Below are 26579 nucleotides of genomic sequence, written 5' to 3' on the forward strand. Positions count from 1 at the left end.
CTGTTTCTTTTTACATACAAGAAGTGCCTACACATATGATGAATAATAAAAGGCATCAGCAATTTGAAAACCTGTTTAAAAATGAAGTGCTTTTGCAAACTATCCCTCTCCAGGGATGGGGCATTCAAGGCCAGGCTGAATACAGCTCTGGGCAGCCTTAATAACAGACTGTTCAGTACTGCCAGTCACTACAGCAGTAACACTGTCCAGTAAGACTTTGAGTTCAGTAATTTTCTTTTGTCAAACTTATTCACTAGATTATTCCTCCCTGCCCCCCAAATTCAGAAACAGTATCATCTGTCTCCAGGCAAATTACTTGTAACTCAAAAGAATAAACAGCAACCTAACTGGGAACTTTTCTAGTTTATCTGGGGACTTTCCAAGCGCATATCTAACTTACTTACAAGAACTTGGCCCTCCAACAACTACTTATCATTATGTCTACGTTCAGAGACAAGAGTACAAAAACAGGATTGTAACAATCAAACATGGTAACAAGTTCTTGCTCAGGGTTCCTACCTGGCTAACAAACTGTGAAATATCTCATATCCAGAATATCTGAACTCCAAAACAAGCTGAGCATTTACACTTCATATATGGAGACGCACAACATGCTTACACAGAAGATGAGCTGCACATCTGCCTAATCCTGCATGGAAAATTCCCTCCCTCTCTGAAAGGTGGAACCAAGTGAGCATTGTCACAGCTGAGGAAATGGCCACTTCCTCCAACTACTATTGAAAAGTTACCTATGACATAATAGCTGTAGGTTAACAAAGAGAAGATTGCTCCAGTTATAGTCCATGTTGCTGTTGGTTTAATTTAGGGTTTGTTTTTTGATTTTTTTTTTTTTATTTTTTTTTTGAGTTTCAGTGTTTAGTTTGTTCTCAAGATAATTTGCTTTTGAAATATCCCAAACATGGCTCAGATGCAGTAGCTGATCCAACTAAACTAAACAGCCAGCATAATTTCTTGACAAAATAAGCCCAGTTTTCATGGAGACTGAAGAAGTCCAACCATGAAACTCTCAATATTATAGGCCTGTGTTGCTTACGAGTAAAACTGGTACGTTTCTAATGAAAGAGTAAGCAACATTCCTGATTCCAGGCCTTTCAGTCAGTCACTTACAACTTTAGAGAAAGCAAGCAGCAAGATACAGAAAAACTAGTATGTGTTCATACGAATCAAAGATGCTAGGAGTCCACATCTGAACTGAATTAATCTGTGCGTGGAATTTTACTTCTAGCATTTAAGTTTTGTTTTCTGACAAATGAATCATTTAGAAATTAAATCATTTCATTCTTTTCATTAGGGAGACCACAGGGTTTTTCAAAATACTAGAGGGTTTTGTAAATAATACAGCATATCTGAACTGTGGAGGAGGTGAGAGAAGTATCAGGCTTGCACGGCAATCACCTTCTATCAAACTTTCACATCTATCACACTGGGGTGTATTCATTTCTCTTTCTCCCATAAGAAGAAATTAGTCATGCAGTGGTCAAGGCAGAAGACAGCTACCCTCACCTTTGTAAAAGACATCAGCTGGCACTTCAGGGAATGAATTCTAGAGGCTGTATCCCAACAGAAACATAAATCAGCACAAACCAAAAACTTGAGTTAGAAGCCACAAAATCCTAACAAGCACACTCACTGCCTTCTGTCAATGCCAGGCCTTTGCAACCATCAAAAACACCTGCTAAAATAAAGCCTCCTACTTCCCCCCAGCTATTCCCTCACACAATACACCTCTGATTAATAACAGTTTTCTTCTGAAGTAAATTCCTTACTTCCGATCTTTGTCCACAGGATGAGAAGAAGGGTTATAAAAAAAAGTGGCAATCAGTCCCTATGGAGAATAGACTACAAGGCCTGATTACTCAGACGACACAGAATAACACCAAATATCCACCTTTGCAAAATCCATGGAATACTGGGGAGGGAAAAAAAGCTACCTACTTGTCTAAAATCAGCCCAAACTATGGACTTAAAAGGGATCATGAAGGATATGAGTCATGGGGAAGATTTCAGGGAAATTTCACATGAAAAGGAAACCCACAAGCAATTTCGTAGAATTTTCCATGCTCACTGCCCTCCCCCCACACCCTGCTTTTTTTCTTTCCTCCTCCTTCCCAGAGGGTTGATGGCAGAGGATAGGCCTTGAAATGCTTTTATTTTTCCTGCTGCTAAAGAGAGAGTGAAATAGAAAATAGACCATGCTACGCTCTGATGTCCTGGTGTTGGTTGCATCTTTTCATTCAAGGAATTAAAAAAAAAAAGTAATGAAACACCCATAATGTTTCACAAACTAGCTGTGACAAGCATTCAAGAGCCATGACTCAGATTACCAAAATTCTAAACACATTAGATAACCATTCTACTTTCAGTTTTCAGACGCGCTGCCGAGAAATGAATGTCCAGCTTGCACATGTATCCTTTCTCATCCTACATAAGCAGGCAGGTGAAAAATTCCCAAGCACATTTGTCTTGCAGCTGTGTTTCCAATCAGCTGTAAAGCAAACGTGTCAAAGTCCCCATAAGGTCACTTGGAATTGAGGTCAGGTCACTCCCTGAAACTTTGAGTCAGCCTCCTACCTTTGCTCCTGTTTTAGAGTGTCTTAGCTTCAGCTGGGACAGAACTGTCATCTTCAGATCATATGGTATGATGCTATGGCTTGGTTCTAGGAGAACAATCTGATAACACACCAATGTTTAGAGCTGCCTGCTAAGCAGAGTTGTACAGAGCCAAGGCCATTGCACTACTCAGGACCCAAGGAGCTGGGAGGGAACAGAAGTAGCACAGCCCTTAGACTGGCCATAGGGATAGTAGGGATATTCTATGCTGTATGACATCGAGCAGAAGGTGTTTTGAAGGGGATGGGAGTTCATCTGGCTCTCTTCCACTGCTTGGGGGCTAGCTGGGCATTGGTCAGGAGGCAGTGAGCAATTCCTCGTGTATCACATGCCATATATACATATGTACATACTTGGCATAATTATCATCCTTTTCTTTTTCTCTTAGCAAACAGTTTTATCTCAACTCATGAGTTCTACTTTTAGCTTTTCTTGCCCAGTTCTTTCTCCCATCCCACTGGGACTGGAGTGGGTGGGAGGGAGAAGAAGTGAGCTAATGACTGTGTGGTGCTGAGCCACTTGCTGGGTAAAACACAGAGAAACCAAAAATTTGAGGGGGAAAAAAAAAACAAAACCCTATACGTGAACAGAGGTCCAACAGGCTTTATTCAGGCAAATTAGCTTCTTTCTGCCTTTCTGCTGTCAATATCTTATGTCATCACTTAATTAGAGAAAGAGAAAAGCAAAGTGCTTTACTGTTCTAGGTCAGCATAGCTTTTTTTTTTTCTTTTTTTCTTTTTACAGAAAGCACAGCACATTGGAACTTCTCAGCACACAGGTCACAGTGCTCTGCTTGATGCAATTCCCTGCTTATACACTTCCAGCCTCCGCAGCTTCTAAACACCCAGTTAGATTTGGTCTGGATTCTGAATAGGGTTGCATTTCTGAATAAAGTTTAACACAGTTTGCAGGGTAATTTGTCTGAATGTGTTCAGAACAAGAAAAATGGAGTTCTCATGCAAAACATCTGTTTCCAGTAGGCTCACAAAAGGATTCTGCTACTAAAATGATATCATGTTTGTCTCTAAAACAAGCATGTTTTCCAAAAGCCTTCCACTGAGACCTTCCATGGACCTGAACCAGATTTTTAGCTTTTGCTCTCTTCAAAAAGCAAAAAAAGCAGAAACTGTATAAGAAAGCTAAATAGAAGCAGCAGCACAGGAATTGAAAAGAGCTTTTTTGACAATGATCCTCAGATTCCAGACTGTCTCAGTTTGGGTGGCTGCTCCTCCTGGGTTGGGAATTCCAGTCTGAAAATCAGTGAGCTCCTCAAAAACATATCTCAAAGAGGTTGCAAGTCTCACCATGACTTACACTGAGTGAAATGGTTTCACAGAATCAATTACTTACTCTTTGAATGTGTCACGGTGTATCTCATACACAGAGAGAGTGGTGAGGTGCTGGAACAGGCTGCCCAGAGAGGTTGTGGATGCCCCATCCTTGGAGGAGGTCAAAGCCACGCTGGATGGGGCCCTGGGCAGCCTGGTCTAGTATTAAATGGGGAGGTTGGTGGCCCTGCATGTGGCAGGGGGGTTGGAGAATCGTGAACCTTGAGGTCCCTTCCAACCCTGGCCATTCTATAATCTGTGATCAGAATTAAATGGGAGACAGGGAAAACAATGAGGTACTGTGAACACCTGCTTTGCCTCAGTCTTTACGAGAAAGGCCTTCAGGATGTGCAGGTCTGAGAGAGCAAACTGAAAGGCTGCAGCATGGAAGATCCACACCTGATGGAAAAAGATCAGCTTAGGGAATATTTACACAAGCTGGGCATTTGTAAGCCCATGTGGGCTCTGATAGGATGCACCCACAAGTGCTGAGGGAGTTGGCAGATGCAATAGCAAGGCAACCTACAACCTTTGACCAAACATGGTGACTGGGAGAATTTCCCAAAGATGAGAGAAAAGCAAAGGCCACTCCTATTTTTGAGACTGGGTAAGGAGGTCCTAGGGAACTACAGACAGGTCAGTCTCTCCTCAAACTCTGGGAAGGTGAAGGGGCAGCTAATCCAGGACACTATTTCCAGGCACAAGCTGATGGACAAGAAAATCATCAGGAGCAGGAAGTCACACTTAACCTATCATGTAAGCTTCTATAATAAAAATGACCAGCTTGATGGATCTGGAAAACAGCTCTGAAGAAAAGGAACTCTGAGTTTCAAGAGTTTCCAAACTGAAAACGAGCCAGCTGTGCCCTTGCCACAAAGAATTCTAACAGTATCCTAGTACACATTAAGCAAAATTATTGACAGCAGGTGAAGAGAGATGGTCCTTCTCTGTTCAACAGCAGTACTGCTGCACCTGGAGTACTGCTGCACAGACATACTGGAGAGGGTTCAGTGAACAGCCATGGAAGTGATGACAGGACTGGAGCATCTTCCCAGTGAGGAAAGGCTGAGAAAGTTGAAACCCTGCAGCCTAGAGAAGAGATGGCTTGGGAGAATCTCATCAGTATCTATGAGTACCTTAAGGAAAGGTGCAGAGGGTACGGAACAAGGCTCTTCTCAGCAGTGCCCAAACAAGACAAGAAGCAATGACTTGCTGATACAGAATGCCTTTGGGGAAAAGAAAGTTTCCTCTCTCTAAACTCTCATAATAGTGAATTCATTGTAACTCCAAGAATGTAAAAAAAGAATGACCTGTAGAAAACAGCAACATGTTCAATTCAAGACAGTGAAACTGCAGTCAGTCACCAACATTCCCAGAGTCAGCTGTCTTTGTGACTGCCATTAGTGGTTGCCACACACACAACCCAAACAGCTATTTTGTAGTTGCAGAAAATATCCAGATTGTTGCTCTAAAAATCTGCTTCCTGTCCCTCTGGACATTGTTCAGCCTTGGTTTCTGATCCTGCTCCTCAGCAGTGGCCCTTGGCACTCCAGTCCTATCACCTCCTCCTGCCTGCATGCCTTCTGCTCTCAGCCCTGTCTCTGGCCTGCTACTCAACACCACCCCCTACATCTCACTCCACACCACATCCAGTTCACTCCAGCTTCTTCTGATCACATCACTGAAGCCAGAGGAGAATCAAGCAGGTGTAGATCACAGGCTCTCTAGACAGAGGCTCCTTGTACATCACTGTTTTCCAGCTCTTCACCACAGTATTTCATCCCAATCTGTTCTAAATTACAGGGTCTATTCATCCATGCCCCATTTAAGGTTCATCTCAATCAATTAGAAAAAAAGCACCAAGCAGCTAACTGATGTTCCAGCTGCAAGAGTAATGGATGGTATCAAAGAGCAAGCATATGCCTTAATATTTCCTGCAACCTTAATAGAGAGATCAAGTCTCCTTCATTGTTCTTGTTCCCTGGCATTTTTGTCGCTGCACCTACTGTGAATTAAATCAGATCTGAAAAAGAGTCTGGTTTGTTTTATAGGTTCTTTGGGAAGCTTTGTTGTTATCCTGGGACAAGGAAATAGAGCAGCATTTACACAAAACCTGGCAAGAAGTGGCAACACCCTCTTTTCATTTGTTATTTTGGCCCCCACTGCTGATATTTGTGGATTTTTATTCTGGAAAAAGGATAAAGATGAGGAATTGTCTGAGGGAGTGTTTGCTGGGCTTCCTGCCTTCAGTAAATTGGAAGATTGCCCGGGCTAAAGAAAGGACGGATTCTGTAAATCCTGATCTAATCTGTGTTTAACAGAATAACATTTACAGAGAACGAGTATTTACAGTGTCTTGACCTAAGATACCTTGTATCTTGTATATGATGCTGGGGAAAAAAAAAAATTACCAGTGGAAGAAGCATAAAAACTGCCCAACTGAGGAACTGTAATAACAGTAGCCCACCCAGTGGTATGCCTGCCCATGTCTTGAGCCTTCAGAAGAAGGGGCAGGAAGAAAGCCTCCAGTATGCAGTTATGGCACTTTTATTCTTAGTCTGTTGACATTAATCTGTAACCATAAAATACATGTTCTTATATCCTTCCCAACATTACTCATTCATTAACAGATGGATCTTGTTTTCCATAAGAACAAAGGGATTATGCCTGCTTAAGCAACATACTTCGAAGCCTTTTTCACTGTTGCTGAGCATCCAAATCTACAAACATGAGTGACTGACAGCAAGCAGACAACTTGCCCATTCAGGGCAACAAAGGTACAAATCCCACCCAGCTTCACTCAGCTACCACTAACAAACAGGTAGGAAGAAGTGAGGAGAGAGCCATGTTGTTAGCTGTGAACAGCACCTCGGATTACATAAAACAACTTAAAGGCTTCGGGGAACAAACTATTAAAGAAGAGGAAAGTAGGAAGGAAAAAATTAGATCTTACTTCTAGGATTGGATAGTTATAATAGAGCAATGGGTGCCTCTCCAAGCCAGGAAGATCTTGCTGAACTTGCCAGCAACAAAACATGCCAACTAAGACTTAATCATCCTTGAACTGCTGGAAGAAGCTTCCAACCAAAACACAGAAATAGTAAATGCAACTATCAGTCATTATTTTATACAAGAACAACGTACATACCATGATTCACTTGCACCAAGTCTGACTAAATATATCACTACCTTTAAACAGAAAATGCATGCAATGATTTAAAACTAGAAATAGAAATATGTGGATGTGATGTACCGACTGTGTGATTTTCTCCTATTTTACCTTTCATACAATCATAGAACGGCCTGGGTTGAAAAGGACCATAATGATCACTTGTTTCAACCCCCTGCCATGGTTGGGTTGCCAACCCCTAGAACAGGCTGCCCAGAGAAAGCGTTTCTGTAGGTGCTTACCAATTTTGCTGCTCCATTCTTTTTCACTCACGCTTGCTTTATTTTTCTGTTGTTTACTGAAGTAAGAAGACTACAGACAAATGTGTTTCTAGAACTTTATACAAAATAGGGCTGCATCACTACCGCAATAAGCATGCTGATAAGAAACATAGGTGCCACTGTAGCTGAAGAAAAGCAAATGGCAAAGAAGATGACAACGAAACGTGTGGAAGAAAATACCTAAATAAGCCCTTCATAATGAAAGGAACTAGAACTAAAAGTCTTCTAAAAATGTCAGCTAGTGGAACTCAATAAAGGTCAGGACACTTTGAAAAGGAGAGGAGAGAAGATTCTCTGTATTTACATTCCTTTGTTCCATAATTCAGTACAATGTATTCCAGGTTACTTTAATCTAAATGTGACCTTTATTGCCAACATTCTCTGTCATTATCCAAGACCCAATTTTTGCCTGAGGAAGCAAACTTGTTGATGTGTAAGTTGCCTAAATCTGCATCTTGCAGCACGCTTACTCATGTCAGCCTTCAAACTCAATACTTAGATGCCAGAAGTTAACCAACATAATTGATTTCCACTATTCTTGCATAAATCAATATAAACAACAGCTGGGAAATGACTTCACATATTTTACAAAGCCCGTAGCGTTACTGATCCCACCACTAACAAATGGAAACAGGTGAGGAAAGTGCTTTTGTGCCAAAAGAAATCTCATTTAACCACAGAAGCATGCCAAGATAGTTAAATAAAGTATACAGGCACGTTTTGAAGTCACTGAATTTACAGGCACAACAAAATTGTGAAAATAAGTGAGCAGCTGAAAAAGGGGAGCATTTGTCATTATAAAAAGGCATGAAGATTTCCTTCAACTAATAGAAAGTCACGCTTTCACAGCTTTTAGAACTGTCACTCCCAAAACGAAAGCAAAATCAGGAACAATAAATTGTTTCTGATACCACACATGCTCCTGAAACTTACTTTTTTCTGTTGGTGGGGGTTTAACAACCACATTTTCCTGTGTTAAAAGTGCTTCTGTCCTTTCTTACAGTGCAAAACCATTACACAAACAAGAGTACATAGCAAGTGTTTCTCTTTCCTTCCTCCCCCAGGAAGGAAAATTATTTCCTCTGGCAGCCCCGTTACAACACACAGAAACTGCTCTAACAGCAGCAGGTTTAAAAACACCACTTTGGTTCTCAATTCACACCCTTCCTAAGACTTAAAAGAGGAAAGGAACCTTCTTCCAAAACATCCCTGACTTTGCAGCTTATTTTAAGCCAAGTATTTAACTCCTCCAAAGTGGATGAAAGCTTTAAAGGAATTAAAGTTACCTTTTATATTAAAGAGAATCATCTTCCCTCAAGAAGCACTTGTGGGTGATCTCAAATCAATAAAGCCTGTATATCATGTGCACAAAGTTACCTGCAGCATGCATAAAGGATACAATACAGCAAAGAAAACAAGATTGATTTCACAGAACTATAGAGTTTGCAAGGGACATCTAAGAGATGGAGTCCAGTCCCCCTGCTAAAGCAGTTCCATACAGTAGGTCACTAAGTGTCCAGACAGGTCTTGAGTATGTCCATAGAAGACGACTCCACCGCTTCTCTGGGCAGCCTGTTCCAGTGCCCCAGCACTGATAGTGAAGAATTGCTTCCTTGTGTTACTATGGAACTTCCCCTGTTTTGGTTTCTGCTCACTGTCCCTTGTTTTATTGTTGCTCACCACCAAAGAGAGCCAACCCCATCAGCATGACTCCCTCACTTCAGATGTTTATAAACAGTGATGAGATCCACTCTCAGCCTTCTCTTCTCCAAACTGAAGAGTCTCAGGTCTCTCGGCCTCTCCTCATCAGGGAGATGCTCCAGGCCCTTTATCATCTTTGTGGCCCTCCAGCACACTCTTTCTAGCACATCCCTGCTTTTTTTTGAGTTGGTGAGCCCAGAATTGGACACAGTACTCCATACGAGGGCAGAGCAGAGGGGGGAGGATCACATCCTTTGACTTGCTGCCTATGCTCTTCTTAATGCATCCTAGGACACCACTGGCCTTGGCCACACTGCTGGCTCACGGCCAACCTGTTGTCCACCAGAACCTCCTGATCCTTCTCTACACAGCTCTTTCCCATCAGGTCATCCCCTAACCTGCACTGATGTATGCAGTTATTCCTTCCCTTGTGCAAGACTCTACACTTACTCTTGCTGAATTTCATGACATTTCTCTCTGCCCAATTCTACAGTCTGTCCAGGCAGCGTGGCCTTCCGGTGCATCAGCCACTCCTCCCAGTTTCATACCATCAGCAAACTTGCTGTGAGCAGACTCTATTCCTTCATCCAGGTCACTGACAAAGATGATGAAAAAGATTGGGCATAATGACCATCTGATGACAGCATTTCTTCAGATGTCAACATGTTTAATATCTAACATGGCAAAAAAGAAAGCAATCAGCTGTGACAAAGCAAGAAATCAAGTAGAAAAGTTACTCTAGGAAACTCAGCCTATACATCCTGGCGTTGTTTCAGAATTTAGTTAAGCAGCTGCTACAAATTTCAACCTGTACACTGCAAAGACATTCAAACCACTCTGAATCTCAAAAAAAAAAAACCCAATATGTCTCTAGCTAACATGCTGGTAAATCAGCAACACCGCAGGTTATGGGAATGGCAAAGCTTTAATAAGCCTTAATGAACCGAACAAAGAAAAGGCTTGCAAAACCAGCTTTGCACATAATACAGCCTATTAAAAAAAAAAAAAACTTGCAGAAAGTAACAGAACACAGTGAAGGTGTACAGATTGATGGCTTATGAGTGGAACAGGCGGAATCTTAGGTATTATACGGGAAAAAGGAAAATTGAAGTGATCTAAAACATCTACCACCATCACTGCAAGCCTTCTGTACTGCTAACAGATTCTAAGCTTCAAGTCATGTTTGACTGTATTCGTCACTGAGAAAAAATGCAATGTTTCCTGATACTTCACTGAAATTCCTCAACCCATCTATAACAAAAACAAATTACAATCCTTTTTAGAAAGAATGCTCTGAAAGAATTCTCTAACAGTTCTTCAGGCACAGTATACATTGAAAATACTTCAAATTTTCTGGCTGCAATTCAAAACAACGCAGCTGGGAATCATCTATCAATTGTCCCACAATACTCAATGTAGACGAATCATTTCTCTTTACAACTTTCCATCTGCAGATTCTCAGATTAAGATATCAAGCACATACATGGAAAATTACATCACGATATATCATAACTAGCCCTTATAAGCTGAAAGTAGGTTTTGCTGTACGTTACGTATAAGAACCAAATCTCCAATTCCAATTACTTCAACATGGCCGCAAGATGCTCTATTAAAGAAAAGCATCTACAACCTGCAACGTTGGTAATGTTACACATTTTGATTGTTTATTTTAGTCAATTCTTACTGTGCAGGACAGAGTTTACTCTGCAATGATAATGTTTTTTTTCTGAAGCTCTTCAGAAGGCATAGAAGAGTAATATTTTTCATTAGCAAGGAATTTAAGAGAAACTGTAACTTGTAGACATCTATATGTGTAAAGATGATTACTGCATCCAACAGCTGAAGAAAAGATTCAACCTCTTATCAAATAAGAGAAGCTAGAATGAAAGTAAAAATCCCAACTTCATGCCTCACTCATGTCACACATCTCTCATGGCACACATCTCCAACTTACCCAACTGTAGAGATATCAGCTAGTTCATCAAGTAAGCTTTGTCTCGTTCTAAATATCACGAAAGACAAAGCTGTATTTACATCAAGTAAATCAAAGTATATTTTCACCGTATAAACTTCATGGTGAAAGCCAACAAAGTGGCTCACTAATTAAGCAGTAAAAGCCATTCAGTGCATAGTGGCTTAGCACTGATTTCCCAATAGAAAGGGATCTCAACCAACACCCTTTATCTTGACTGCAGAGGCATCAGATTGAAACTGCAAATAGCTGTTTCCTAGATAGCCAATACAATTTTAACATGGAATTTTGCAAAGGAGAATTCAAAATATTAACTGATCGATTACAAAAGCTGTTTTCCTATTACTCCTCCATGGAAAACAAACCACATGCCCAATCATGCATATAAAAGACTATTTCACTCTGGACAAAAGCAAAATTTGAAGAGGAAGCTGTACAATTCAAACTGCAGGATCATTTATGATCATTAACTGCTTTAGAGAAACAAACTGGAATGCTGTCAGTTTTAAAGTCAGCTTAAAGGGTGTGAGGTGTTCAGCAACCATCAGCATCCCATTACTGAACTGTTACCTTTACAAAACATTCAGTGAACATCTGGGATATTGAAGCTACATGATCATAGAATCGTTAAGGTTGAAAAAGACCACTAAGACCATCCAATCCACCACCCACCTGTCAGCCATACTGCCCAAAAAGCCACATCCCTAAGTGCCACAAGTGCCTGTTTTGGGAATGCCAGGTGATTTCCACCACCTATTAGCTGCTATGTGGTCTCCTTAAAATAAACTTGCCTTCATGGACACGTGGCTGGATCACCAAGGAGACAACTGAATTTGGTACCATGCTGTAATGGGGAAGCCAAGTTCAGGTAGAAGCAAATGCTTAACATTCCTACCCTCAAGCATCCTATCATCAGGCCAAGGCTGCACAGTGATGTGGGACACCAAGCCCTCCGACCGTCCAGTGCCAGAATCACCACCATCATTCCACCGAACGCAGAGAAATTACCTAACACCAAAATTAAGGCTGTTCCTTCCCAGCTCGTGTGTCTGCCACATCCAAAGCACACTGTTTGAGACCAGTTAGCAGGGATACATTATTTTTAACTTCATTTTCTCTTCTCGTAGTACAGTGCTAAATTACTCAAATCTTAAGAGGAAAAAAAAAAAAAAAAAAAGAAAAAGCTATTTTTCTCCCTCTATATTATGCTCAAGATATTACAATCTGAATGTGTTACATGCCATCATTTTTTTCCACAACAGATTATGCTTTTGCAACTCAAGATCCATAGCACAGAGCATACAAATTGTGTGTGCCTGATCTGGAATGTTCTCAGTCTAATTTTTCAGAGTGTTTGTCACTGTGCATAAATTCAAAGTTACTATTAGCTTCAGCTGTAAAAGCTTTACGTGGCTCATTTTATAGGTGTCCAATTTGAAATCTTAGCATTCAATAGATCACAATTAGCATTGCTCTGACAGTAGCTAAGAGTCTCTATCATGTAAACAGCAAAATCCAATTCTTAAGAGCGGCATTCAACTAAAAAGAACTTCCAGGTGACCATCATCAATCCCTCATCCAATTCAATATACAACATCAAGCACATACAACTAGCACAATGGGTTCTATAGATCATATGCTCATAGATGCTTAAGGCATTCCTAAAATACAAGCCATTCTCAACAGTAAGTCTATTAGGCAGAATGAATTGCGGTTGGACTAGATGATCTTGCAGGTCGTTTCCAACCTTGTGATTCTGTGAAAGATAACACACTGATGGAGTTAGGGGCAGTTAATTTGTATGAGATGTACAAAAAAAAAAGTTAAAAAATGTCATTTAACATCTATGTTTTGATGATACCATAATGCAGGCTGAATTCACAAATCTAATGCAAAGAGAATTTGTCAAAACAACCAGCTTGAGAAATTTAATTTCTTTATTTCCACGGGATGGAAGAAAGCATTTTGTTCTTCCTGGATTTCCAACAGTCATAATGAAGAAGTTGGACAGCTTCAACAAGAAGGCCGGCCATTTCCTTGTGCAATATTTATGCTTTATTAAAAATCCCAACTCAACACTTAATGAGGCCACACAACCGTAACACCTAAGCATCCTCTGCAAGGTCTTCATGTAAATAAATGACTGAAGCATGATCTGAAGAGGTAACAGGCGTAAGTTTTTCTGCAAGGGAAAATCTGTTATCAACAGATCAGTGAGAGTAAGAACAAAGCTTTGGGTTTAATTACCACTTACAATTCAAACCATTACAGTAAGTCTGTGTATTCACTGTACAACTCCTTAAAGCCAGCAGGCTACCCTGGATTAAAGAATAAATCCTATCCCATTTAATATTCCACAAGCCTGGTTCAGGTTTCTTTCACACGTGCTTCTCTATTTCCCTGTGGAGAAGCAAAACAATGCCTCCTGCTGCTATTAACTGCTCATAAAAAAAACACTTCTTTGAATAAAAACTTAATATGATAATTCTGAAATGCAGCCTATTTTTTTTCCATATAAATTCTGTCCATTAAGGAGTATCACTGAAAGCAAACTTTTAGAATTTGAAGATAATAAAGATAAAGCAAAATGACTCTAAACCTTTTTCCCTCCTGCATTAGTTACATTTCGGTTAGAAAACTTCTTATTCTACATTAGGGAACGACTTACCTACCTAAGGGAGCTTGCTTCTGCAAAAACAAATGTGGCTTTTAAGAAGAGGTTTAGTTTAGAATAGGCACATATGGAACTTCCCTAACTCTATTCCAGAGCAAAAATAGTTTAAAATGTTTTAATTAATCCACTTTTCCTTGACAAATAGTTCCTTCACAATGTTTCTAATATAACTCAACATTGGCTGCATCTTTCCTGACAGCTGGTATTTCCTTAACAGAGAATGTCTCAAATGGCTTATGTATAACATTCCTTCTAAAATTCATTTCCTTTCTGTGTAAGACTTTAATACAGCAGGAAAAAAAAGCAGGAATGGTTCATGCCATGTGGGATATAACAGTTCTAGAGTTTTGCTTTAAATTAGCCCAATAGCTTTTTCTTGGTAGAAACATTATTAATGTGGCTGTAGCTTAACATTTGGAAAAAGGAAAAATACTTGCCCACAACTTTGCTTCTTTCCAGATCACATTCCAACATGAACTTCATTTTTATGTTCTAGCTCTTCAGTACAAGCCCAGTGGAAGTCTGACAGTATCTTAGGGGAAAGAGGTAAGAAGAAAACAATTGTCTTGTTCAGAGGCAAGAGACTGATAGTTCCATATCAAATAGCTTCCTAACCAGAGAAAGAAGCTCTCAATAGCTAAGCTCTAAACATTAAAATCATTCAAGCCACTGAAATGAGAAGGAAAGCACACTACAGTCTTTCTCAAGAGAAGGACAGACACTACAGCCTCACCAAAGAAGATGCAACTGCCATGGGTGGGCCACTCCTCTACATTAACAACAGATCCACTGCCCTGAAGCGCTGGGAGACTTGTAGGAGCTGCATGTAGGAGAACTGAGGTCTCACATGCACAGACCCCTGGAAAGGCTCCTTACAGGATACTGCACACAAACAGAGGCATTCAGTCTAAAGTCAGTGTCTGCACCATTGAAAGGTTGTAGAACTTAGCCAAATGCCTGTCACTGCTGTAGCTCTCCAAGTCTTTAACTGATTAAGCTATACGTCTTGATAATTTCCTTCCTCCGTCATGCTATAAAGCCATATATTGCTATAAATCACAATACTACTCTGACAGATCAGACCATTGTCAGTACTGCACAAAATTTCCAGTCTTCAGTATTCTGCAGCCTATACAGATTGATGCACAATGGTATTTTTGCAGCTACTCTCCATTTGAGGTGGGGTATCTCCTAGCCAACGTGCCTTTTTGTGATTATCTTTGTTAATAACTGCACACACACAATAGTGAAAGTCAGTTACCAGAAAGCTTCTCTGCAAGTTCAGGTTTGCTTATCTTTGCTTCATGAATTGGCACATTTCTAAACTTCAGCAAAAACCCATCCAAAATATGCCCTCCTCAACTAATTCTACATTTCAAGTCACAGTGAGAGAAGATGGATGCAGGAAATGTTCTTCCTTTCTAACAGGCCAACTCATTTTAGCACCCAGATCACAAAAGTAATACCTTTAATTCTGAAAGCAAGATTCATCCTGCATGCCTTAGCACTCACATCAAAGCCATGGACAAGCAAATGAGCACTGCAGATCTTAACTGAGTTTATGGACACCTTATGCAAAGCTAAAGCAAGAAGAAAAAGCCAAACTTACCACTTCTCTCTGCCACCACCTACATGAAAAAGGACAAGAATCTGAACACTTTGGGGGCCACAGGAAACAAAGGAATCATTGAATAGCTTAGAGCTTTTAGCTTTTATTCTTGTGAAAGTATTTGCTACAGCCACTTCAGAGGCTTAGTGCCGTTACACAAGGGCAACGCTTGGCAAAGCTGCAGGCACAAAGAGAGGACAGGCCCTAAGGAAATCATGCTAACATGTGACTGATGCAATCAAAGCTTACTAAATCCTCTAAACTTTTCATGACGTTACTTTCACTGATTCAAAATACCTGCTATTAGTGTATTTTCAGACATGGTGTGCAGCACAAGGGGCTGTGTCTCACATGGTGCTGTTCTGCAGCAGAATAACCTACTGCAACTACTTTAACAAGAAAAGAATTCTATTTATTTGTCCTGTAGGGAAGAGATAACATAAATACTGCCACAATCTAAACGAGATACATCATTTACTTAAAGCACTGACTTAAATTTGGGATGTTTTTCTTGCTTATTACAGCCAATACGGCTCAACACATAGTGCTATATCCAATGGAGAGGTGCAAAACCAACTGCTTCTCAACATTTAAGAGACCAAGATCCTTCCTTCAGAGTAGCACTGAGATACACAAAGTACAACCACCTGCAATGTAACAGAAGCAGAAAAACTTTTTAGTGAACAAAGTCACACAAATGACTGCCCAAAGTAAATCATGGAAATGGATCTCAAAGATACAACCATACATAACAAAATAATGAAGTATTCATCTTGTAACGTACAGCAGACCAACGCAAACACTGGAAATAGTGGAAACTGACAGGGTTTTATTTTAAACTCGGTATTTGAGTGAGAAAATTTAAACCTGATGTTCCCAATAAAAGAACCCATTTCTCTGAGCAAAGCCGTAACTCTGGGAGACACTGTCACTGCCAGCGGTCAGAAACAGATGGATGAGCCTGCAGAACACTTTCTGTAAATCACAGTGACACATGAGGATTTTTCTGAGGAAGCTACAGTGCAAAACCCATCCATCTCCTGGAGACAGCACAAACTGCAGCAAGTCTGATCTCTTTGTATTTTCTTTTCCTGGAGCAGTCCATCCCAAACTGCAGAAAGATCGCACACTCCCAGAACGCCATACTCCATCTTCCAGTTATTTAAGAGAGATTAAACCAGTTCTAACACCCTCTTTCCAAATATGAGGTGTATGTCAATTCCCAAAACATTAATTGTTTCCAGTGTTTAATGATGGCTTACACATAAGTTCCGTGGCGATATATTTACTTGTTGCAAAGACAAACCCGGGCAAGAAACCTTGGAAGAAATGCCTAAAACTGTTTTCTCTTTAAAGCAAACCACTGCTCAAGTTGACAGATTTACTGATGTTCTCACATGAAGAGGGAAATCTGAAAGAAAGGTCCTGTCAAGGCAGGGCACTAGAAGGAAATGACTCGCCTTACTTTACCAGGCTCCACACAACGCTCCATTCCAGGTAACAGTCCTGGTTATGAGAAAAACCATGGAGCAAAATCCAAAAATATTTATTCCATCTAAGTTTAATAGGATTCAGTGTAACAGTACAAGGTGCAGCCACAAATAATCATGATAAAGTTGCTATTGCTTACTATTGCTGTAATATTACCAGCTTCCTCAAAAAGCACATTCATTACATTCTAGTAGAGCGTAAACAGCAGTAACAAAAGTGATGTGACAGCAGATGGAATTAACCATCTGAGCAAACCTACACTTATTCTAAAATTAACATTAGGAAGTAGAAGCAAACTGAAGCCCATAAAGTGAAACATCTGACAAACTAAGTTTTACACTGCCACATCCAAACCCGGCCAGTGTTTCACTTCTAAATCATTCTCACCAAAGGACCAGCGGGTCAAAGTTACCCACAAGTCTCAGAAAAGCCCACTGTGTTGCCTGTAATGGACATCCATGCCACCCACATCTCCCTGTCATGACATTTGCCTTCACCATTCGCTGTGAGAGCACACCACCCTGAGTGCAAGCGCTAACAAGGGGCAACCTGAAAAGATGGCTGCTGGCAGAGCAGTGCCCTTCATCTCCATACATGCCTTCTTCTGGACATCCCCCACATCACTTTTTTAAGCTACATTTGGGTAAATACTAAGAGCTATAAGGTTGGCAACAGGTTTTGGTTTTAAATACTTCCCTAGAGATTGAGCCTACCAAATTTCTAGCAGCAATTCATGGAGCTGTAATAACCACCTGAGAGTCAATTCTGGCATCAGACTCTTTCTGTACGTCCTCAGAAACAGCAGCAATGTTGAGCACTTCCCACACAAAGCTTAACATCTGCTACAGACCCATTTGCACCTTCAGCACACCGCCAGAACATGGCAGTGGCACCTCGCCTGAGGTACAACACGACCCATCTCCAAAACCACCTGCATTTAACTTTGTTCTGATGTTGTAACTTGGCTGCGCGCCGGTAGAATTCACAACGCATTTCCAAACAGCTACCTTTCAACCTTCAGAAACACAGCATGAAGTGCTTTCAGTGGTATTAATTACATAAAGAGTACTAGTATCGAGTCATATTTAGGCAGTCTATAAATGTTTTTAAGTTATAAAAACACTTCAAAAGCATTAATCAGCTTAAAAACATTCATTGCCGCGTACATCTCTCTACATATGTTCAATCACATTAGGAGAACACATCTTCTGAAATATGGCTCAAGCTAATTTTAAGCATGGTTGGAAAAGTTTGGCCTACGCCGATTAAAACTTATATTTAAATGAAAGGAAAATTTAACCACAGAAACTGTGCTTAGTTTAGAAAAATAAGCATATCACTGCCAAAGCGCCGTCCTAAGTTTGGATTGCTGTCTAACTAAAACATTACAAGAAACTAAAATGGATTTTTAAATGTTTCAAGATGAAACACCCATTGAGTAATTTGCAAGATATCCAATTATCTGCTGAATTCAAACACAAAATGCTAATGCTTGATCCGAACAAATGCAGTCTGTAGATTGTTTCTTGTAAGGAAAATAAGCAAATCGATGTTAAAAATCAATAACAGCACTAGATTAAGAGAAACCATAATGAAACCTAAGAGCAAAATTACCAAGTGATGTGGAATTAATTACTCAGACATAAAAAAAATACTGCTTAAAGGAAGGGGAAGGAATGTTTCGACTCTTCACCTACTGCTTCTGTCCCTCTGAGAGCTCAACAAACTGAATAAAGGCTTCTCAGGTTTTTGAGGAAAGGAAGATTGAGGTTGGATGTCAGGGGGAAATTCTTTACTATGAGGTGGTGAGGTGCTGGAACAGCTGCCTAGAGAGGCTGTGGATGCCCCATCCCTGGAGGTGTTCAAGGCCAGGTTGGATGGGGCCCTGGGCAGCCTGGTCTAGCATCAAATGTTTGAAAGGTTGGTGGCCCTGCCTGTGGCAGGGGGGTTGGAGATCCATGATCCTTGAGGTCCCTTCCAACCCTGGCTGTTCTGTGATTGTTCTCCCCACTTTTAAAACTGTATCAATGCTGTATGAAGTGTTTCATGCAAACTCCCACGTGAAGCAGGACAGTAATGTTGTCACCTTTCAATACCAGGGAGGGTCTTCCTAACATATTTGAAAGATGACATACTTTTCTAACTTCCAATTCACACTTGTATCTGGGTGAATTCATTATCATACCATCCACACAAGAAGAAAATAATAAAAAAACAACACTCCACACACTAACCTCAGATCTGTATGCTTATTTTATGTACAATCACAATTCCAAGTACCTTAAACAGTTACCTAAATCTTGGTCTGAGACAACCATCACTAGACTGATTCTCAATCCAGATCCCAGGTGATGAAAGTAACTCCTCACCTACTCAGAACTGATCAGGACTACATGGACCTGTCAGAACCTGCACTGCTTACTACTGCTTCTGTTTGGATGAGCAAGAGAAAAGAAGTGCTTGGTTTTATTTCTTGTTTTCCTGGGTGTTCTGTTGCTTTTTGACTCTTGTAGTTACAACCACATCAGCTGTTACACTGACTTGGTGAAGGAGCACAAAACAGTCTGTGAGCCCGTCTGGGGACACAGCAGTTTGTAGACACTGCCACAATTCAAAGACTAATTTTTGTAAGAAATTAGAACAGTCTTCAGAAAAGTTGAATCCCTTTCTACAAGCAAAATATGGAAAGCCTTCTAACTGCCTCATATAGATTCACTGGGCTGTCTATTCATTCAATCAAACAGATATACATTGATTTTAATCATGAACAACAGTGAATGTCTTAAGAAGAGCACAAATGCTATGAGCTCAAAGCACTCAAGATTATGCTGTACCATCAAGAATCGCTGGAACTAAAGCATTACTTGCTCTCTTGTTACTCAAAAGGACATCAATAGCAGGCTTATATCAATGGGTGAGAAAAGACAGCAGCACTCAGCAGTGTAGAAGTCTCAGGACCACAAAGTAGCAGCCTTGGAAAAGCATTTTTAAAAGCAGTAAAATTTAGGAAAAAAAAAACAACACCACAGTTGCATCAATTAAATCCCAGAAAAGAATAAATCCATTGTCAGATTAAAAGTAAATTCATTTTCTTAAACTTGTTAAAAGACAGTGAGTGAACTAAGCAGAATAACTGTTTTTGTATTGATCAGAAAGCTTCCCCCCATTCTGTACTTCTAAGCATATAAGAAACCCCAATAAACACAAACTGAATTAGGGATATATACTTTTTTAATAGCAGAACAAGCTCACAAGCAAACGAGCTCAACTTGAAAGAAAAAAATATCTAGAAGAAAAGAGAGAGATGATGTCTAGGCTTAAAGAAGTCTGCTAACATTTTCCTCTAGCACCTCACTGTGCTTGCAGCAGCAACAAGGGCCGTTACAAAGCAGAACTGTCTTCAGTGGTGGTTAGCTTTCCAGACATACCAACAAAAAGGCACACGAAAACAAACTGCAGGCCTTCTCACACACTCAGAAGGGATTTGTTTCAAAAGTCAATTCTCCAAAGGTTCCATTTTCCCCTCCAATAGCTCCAAGTGTTGACCAACACACATAGCACAAACAAGCCAGCTGCCAACAATCCATAACTAATAAAACATCAAACCAAATTTCGCAACTCAATATCAGATACAGACAGTGGGGAATCTTACCTGCCTGTTCTCAACACCACAACCTGAAGAAACAAACGAACAATGGGTCAGTGAAGAGTATGAATTAAGAGAAGAAAAAAGGAGAAAGGAAAACAAACATCACCTGTACACAATCAGCACAAGCCCAGACAGGTATCCTGTGTGTCCCAAGGAGTTGCAGTGGAAGACAGTAAAAGCAATGAGGTGCATGTTCTGGCAAAGCAGGGTGATGTGTGGGGCAGGGGAGATGACAGCCTGCCAGCCAAAGGCAGGACTGGGAAGAAAGAAAATAAATTAAGACCGATAAAGCAAAAACTAGGAAGTGAAATTCCACCGGGAGAAGACTTGGACAGCAGAAGCCAGCAGAAGCACAGGGTTTGTGCTTAGGGCAGCTCAGGTGATTAAGAATTCAGTTTGGCATCTTTAGAAATAGCAGCTGAGGAAGCAGAGACTCTGCAGAAACAGATGAAATACATGCCAGTCTCCCACTTGTGAGACTGGAAAAAAGATTTGCTGGATCAAGTAACCTTAATGCTGCTAAAACTCCACATGAATGTTTTAGTGAACACTTTAATTTTCTTTTGAGATTACTTCTGTGAAAAAAACAGGGAACTCCACAGAAGTTAAAATTTGCTAAGACTGAGGAGTCAGAATGTACCTGAATCAAGGGTTCTCTGTGTAACTTCAGTTTGGCTTTTGCAGGAAGACACAATACTGTTTCCCCTTATGACTCTTGTCCTTAAAGTCTAAAAAACACTTTGTAAGGGGTTTCTCTTCTTTTGCACAGGAGCTCTCTGACACACAGAGAATTAGTGGGACTAAAAGTCACTTTAGATTTTTAATCCTTGCCTTCTTACCACTTATTTCCTACGTAGGGGCTGCCTTTTTTTTTTTTTTTTTATCCAAACTTCAGCAGCTTAAAGTATAGTCCTTACTCTACTGAATGAGCATTATGGGATTTGGTTTTTCGAGGTACAACTGCACCTTACCCCACATTAGTGCAAAAGGAGAAAGTTCTCATTCATACGGTATCAAACACTCAATAGAATAACTTCCTACTGACAGAAGAACACCCCCTTGGAATTGTTGGATCAACTGTCCCTGCAACCATCAGATCCATTACAAAGAAAGCAGCAGTAACCTGTAACCTGTGATTGTGAAGAAGAGAGACCATGCTTTCTAGATGCAGCCCACATATCAACCAATGTATTCACACTTAACTGTACCCTAACTTGCTGAGAAGCTAAAATTGCACAGCTGCCACTGAAGCTTATACTCAGAGCATTAAGAAAATACAATGAAACCTGGCAAAAAAGGCAGCCAACATCTTTCAGCTGTCTGTGCTCAGTTTAAGACACTTTTTAATCCATGTTTCCCTGTTTGTACAGTCATAAGAAAAACCACCTCAACCTCTGCTACAGCAGAATTAATTTGCACTTTGATAAAGGTTAGAACGTGGCTGTAATAATCACTACTGAAAAGTCCATAGTCCAAAAGCAGAGCGTAGGCGGTGTTTTTGAAATGAGAAACACCTACCACAAAGTAAATGAGTTATGGAGACACTTAGCAATCAATAAGCTGCCCATTACATAAGCATACTCCACTCCATGAATTAGCATAAGTACAGCTTAAAAATAGACCAGTTACATCCACTTATCACCATCAATATACATATGCAGCAAAATGAGCTAGCACACACAGCTTAACTCCAACACTCAGGTCTCAGCAGGCAGTTATGTTCCACGTGGTTTGACTGCCAGAGCCTTGACTGCCAGTGGGATGGAGCTCCCCATCCTACGTTAGGGACCATTCAGGTCAAAGTTCAGCTTTGCTACAGAGTGAACAAAGCTGAGATAGCAGCACAGGAACCAGCAATGCTGGCAGAAGTAACAACAGGTGCAGTAACTACAGCAAAGCACGCAGCTACAGCTGGGAAAACCTGACTGATTTCTTCGTACATACAAGTCAGCAAGAGACCGCACTGCCTCCAAAGAAAAAGCACCAAGGGTCAGACCACAGCAGGAACCCTCCGTTTATTCATCTATGTAACAAACGTAACAACCCCTAAAGCAAGGCTTCTCACACAGAGAACGTATTTCCAGACGAGCTCAAGCACTTCACTTCAGCCACTCCCTGCCCGGCATCCCCCACAAGGCGGCCCCGCCCGCGGAGCAGCGGGATGCAGGTGACAGGCCGGCACGCCGCACCTCGGCCTTAAGAGCCGTCCTGCCCGCTGCTCGACCAGTAACCAAGGCCCAGAGCCCCGGCTCGCGCAGACCGAAAGCTCCCCGGAGCCCGCCCTCACCTGAAAAGGGGCAGCGCAGCGGCGGGAAGCTCCCGCCTCGCTCACGGAACCGCCGCCCCGCCGAGCGCGGCCACAACGGCGCCCAGCGCCGCCGCGGCCACGGCCGCCATGTTCCCGCTGCCAGCGGCGACCTCTGACCCCCAATCGCTTCCGGTCACGGCCGTCAAGCCGTTGTTATGGCGCCGCTCCCGGCCTCGGCCGGCCTTAAAGGGGCAGCGCGCCCCGAAGCCCTGCTGGCCGCTGCTGGGCTCAGGCAGGGGGGATTTAACGTAGAGACGCGACGCGTCGCAGCGCTTACAGTTCAGCCGTGTGCCGTCCTTATGAGCAACGGTTTGATCGAAATGACAGGAATTCGCATTGCAAAATCTGTCCTGCCGCTGCCAGGCCTTTCCCCCAAAAGCAGGGCAGCTCGGCTGGGACTCCCAGCAGGGCCGGGTCGGTCAGTGCGTGTAGGGCTGCAATGAACGGCGATAAACAAAACAGAAACAACAAGCATTCCTCTTAATTTTGCTGTTAGCTTAAAAAGGACGATGGCTAATCAGCCACTGAGTGCCATACGGTGGGCAAAAAGCTGTGCTACTGCTAATGGCAGAATTTATCATCAAATAATCTGCCAAGAGCCAAAGCAGCAGCAAGGGGCCACGGAATGATTTCCATCGTTTTGAGAGCAGGGCTGGGGGTGGTTGCCCTGAACTCTCTCTGAAACTGGCAATATTTCAGTTTCTATTGCACCGAACTTTACTGCTGCTCAGTTAGTCATTTTATACCCTTTCTACATATGTGTTTTTATAAGGTAAACGGATCTGGTGAAACCTCCCCAACCCAAGAAGGAAAACTCCAGGAGTTTTCAAGTGAAGTTTTATGCTGTGTTAGGCCAAACGGAACGTGTCCAACTCCATGGATGTGCTGCATTAGGACCAACGTGACCTGGGCTCTCCGTCTGAACCCCCCGCCATTCTGTGTGCACAGCAAACAAATCCCTTGGAAAACCTTCTACAAAGCACAAGTGCCAGGGCAAAAAACCTAAGCCTGTAATCAAAGTATGGCTCTTTGGATTTGTAGCGCAGGGAAACCATGGCTCTTCATAAGCTTGATAAACTAGTAATGGGTAAAAATGCCTATAACTTAATGTCATAGGATGAAGTTCTCTGTGAATAAACCCATGCTAAAATGGGTTAATAAAATGTTGAAGTAGATTTTGTAGCTAAGCAAGTCTTTTTCACACACCAGCGTTTAATTCTTTGCGCAAAAGGAACCCAGACACTTACCATCTTGCTCTGTCATTGTGGCTCCAGACAAATGCCTCCTTCTGCCTCTTGTACAAGCAGGAATAATGACATTTCCTCCTGGAAGTGCTATCAGAAGATACTAATTAATATTCATAATTTGATAAGATAAGAAAATGTGAAACATTATGCAGCTTTGCTTGTTATGGTGGAAAACACTTAGCTATACGAACTTCCAGGCAGGACATTTTACTTATGCCTGTGGAGAAAACAGTTTGTTAAGACAGATTATAACACGCAATTGCATTCCAGTTTTCCTCAAGGACCCCATTCTGTGTAGTTTGTGGAGGCATCATTTTGTCATTGAAGTGCAGTCTCCTGTAAGGAAGAACATTGCTCTTTTCAGCTATTCACCACAGCAATCTACTAGAAAATGCACGGAATTGCATTTCCAGCCACAGCTACACAGGCATTGTATATAAGCCCTTGAACTTCTCTGAGGTGAGTTAACATAGCCATTTTGTTAGAAAGCAAATGGTCTACTTGAATCTATACATGCAGTCATAATGCCCCCACAGTTTTTGTAAAAGTGGAAAGTACGATTTCGACAGCCAAAGACAACAGTGAGGGGAAGAAAAGAATGTTCAGTATTCAGCAAAAAGAAAGAATCTGGCTGACTGGAAATGTATGCACATTTTAAAAGGCCTTGTTAAAATAATATTAGGTACCGGTTTTACCTCCGCAAAAATAATGCTGTTTGAAGCTGCAGTCAAGCTTTTGACATGTTTGAAATAAAACAACTTAGATTTAATTTAGGCCCAAAACAGTTCCTGTGTGGAGAGCTGGCAGTAAGCAGGCCTGATTTATGATATATTTATTCCCTGCATCCCTCGGCTCACCTCCTTCCCTACTACATTGATTTCATCTCCTCCCCACACTGTGATCATCAACCCCACTAGGTAAAAAGTGGTAGGTACAGGTTGGCCAGAGTGTACCAGCTGCCAAGAACAATAATGATGTTTTCTCACTGGGAGCACGAGTTTATTTCTTTCTCCTCTGAGATGCTGTTGGTATTAACAAATCTTCTAGGAAGGTAATTGTTTCTGAAACCACTGCTCTTCCATCACACCTGACAGAAATTTGTCTCTCAAACTATTGGAGGAGAACTTGCAGCCAGGCTAAAAGCCAGCGTGGCTGAAAAAGAAAAAAAGAAGAGAGAGAGAGAGAGAGAGATAAATTAACTGTGGAATCAATGAGAATCTTTTTGGATGGGGTTGGAATTAGAAAATGATTCAGACTTTGTAGTTGGGCAACACCTGAAAAGTAGAAGGTGAAAAGAGAAAAGAGGTGAGGCAAGCTATCGTCCATCCACTGATAGGGCTTGGAAATGTATAGATGAAGAGCTAAGAATTTAAGACCTCAGTACTAACACAGCAAAAGAATATTTGGGGGCAATACCCAGGGCAGGATTTGTAAAAGGTTTTCAGTGATATGATTTGCTATGTGCCCCTTCAATCTGTCATCTGTAGGCATGGCTCACCAGGGGTTTACAAGTAGCATCATAGGGCTCATGAAAAAGCACTAAGAAAGTGATGACAGAGAGGAGGAGAAGCTTGAAGCTGGCTTCTCTAACAACAGCAACACACCTTTAACATTTTGCATTTTAATCACCATTGCTTAGCTCTGTCTTTTACTTGCAGATAAGGCCCCCTTGGGGCCTCTATCAGTGCCCAGGGAAATGACAGACCATGTGGCACTCAAGAAAAAAAAAAAAGAAAAAAAAAGATAAGGAGTGTGGAAAATATCTTTAAGCAGCCAGTCACACCCCCCCTAGAACTGCCAAAAAACAGCAGGTAAAAAAATTCATGTTGTCCCATTCCTTGCAAAATCCTCAGTGACTTGATTGAGAAAACACTCTAGCAGCTCATGCTGTATATGTTCTGGGCTGTGCTTGCATCAAAATGTCTTCAAATTGTGATCCACAAGCACCTTATGTGTCTGGCAAGAACCTGCTATTCACATGGTTATTTCCAGCTCCTAAATAAATCCTTTGACATGTAAGCAACTGCAAAGTTAGACTCAAGTTGTAAAATGGTAAATTGAAGAAGTGAGAAGAATCGGAAGAGGAAAGGACTGTGTGATAGAAAGGGAAGGATGAGTAGGGATCATAAATGCAACAGGTGAGGGGTTGTGAGATGCTCTCCCCAAAGACTTCCACCCCAGAGAGCAGTAGAGATACTGCCATCAAGGCTTCTGTGTACTCTGTTACCCCTTCAGAACGGCTTAGTGCTGATCCCTGTGATGTGCCCTAACACAACTCATGTGGCTCATTTGCAAAAACTGCAGTACTCCACCTGGATTTTTCCTCTCTCTTGAGCTTCTATGCAAATTTAACTGCTTGTAAGAAGAGCTGAGTTACAGGATATCTGGTTCATTCACCTCCTTGCCTTCGTTTTCCTGCTTTTCTGGAGAGCTAGAGATAAGGAATTGACAAGCCAACATAAGGACTTTCACTTCTCCATCTGCTTATAAAGGAAACCAGATACCAGATCCCACATACC

The 26579-nt window shown here is 41.4% G+C and overlaps 1 protein-coding gene across 4 annotated transcripts in view; it reads right to left on the reverse strand.

The window, feature by feature from the left end:
- Positions 1-22941, reverse strand: part of LCLAT1 (lysocardiolipin acyltransferase 1) — a 106335-nt gene extending 83394 nt beyond the window's left edge. Inside the window, exons 1-2 of one of the 4 annotated variants that reach the window (XM_048938120.1) lie at positions 22793-22939; positions 20509-20531 (exon numbers count right to left, since the gene is read on the reverse strand). The gene's annotated coding sequence lies outside the window, so the exon portion shown is untranslated. Of the gene's footprint in view, positions 1-14193; positions 14279-20508; positions 20532-22792 lie in introns of those variants that run through there. The other 3 variants (XM_048938122.1, XM_048938119.1, XM_048938121.1) reach the window with 3 other exon arrangements.
- Between the last annotated feature and the right edge of the window lie 3638 nt (positions 22942-26579).

Source organism: Lagopus muta, chromosome 2, assembly GCF_023343835.1.
Source record: "Lagopus muta isolate bLagMut1 chromosome 2, bLagMut1 primary, whole genome shotgun sequence".
Classification (NCBI taxonomy): domain Eukaryota; kingdom Metazoa; phylum Chordata; class Aves; order Galliformes; family Phasianidae; genus Lagopus; species Lagopus muta.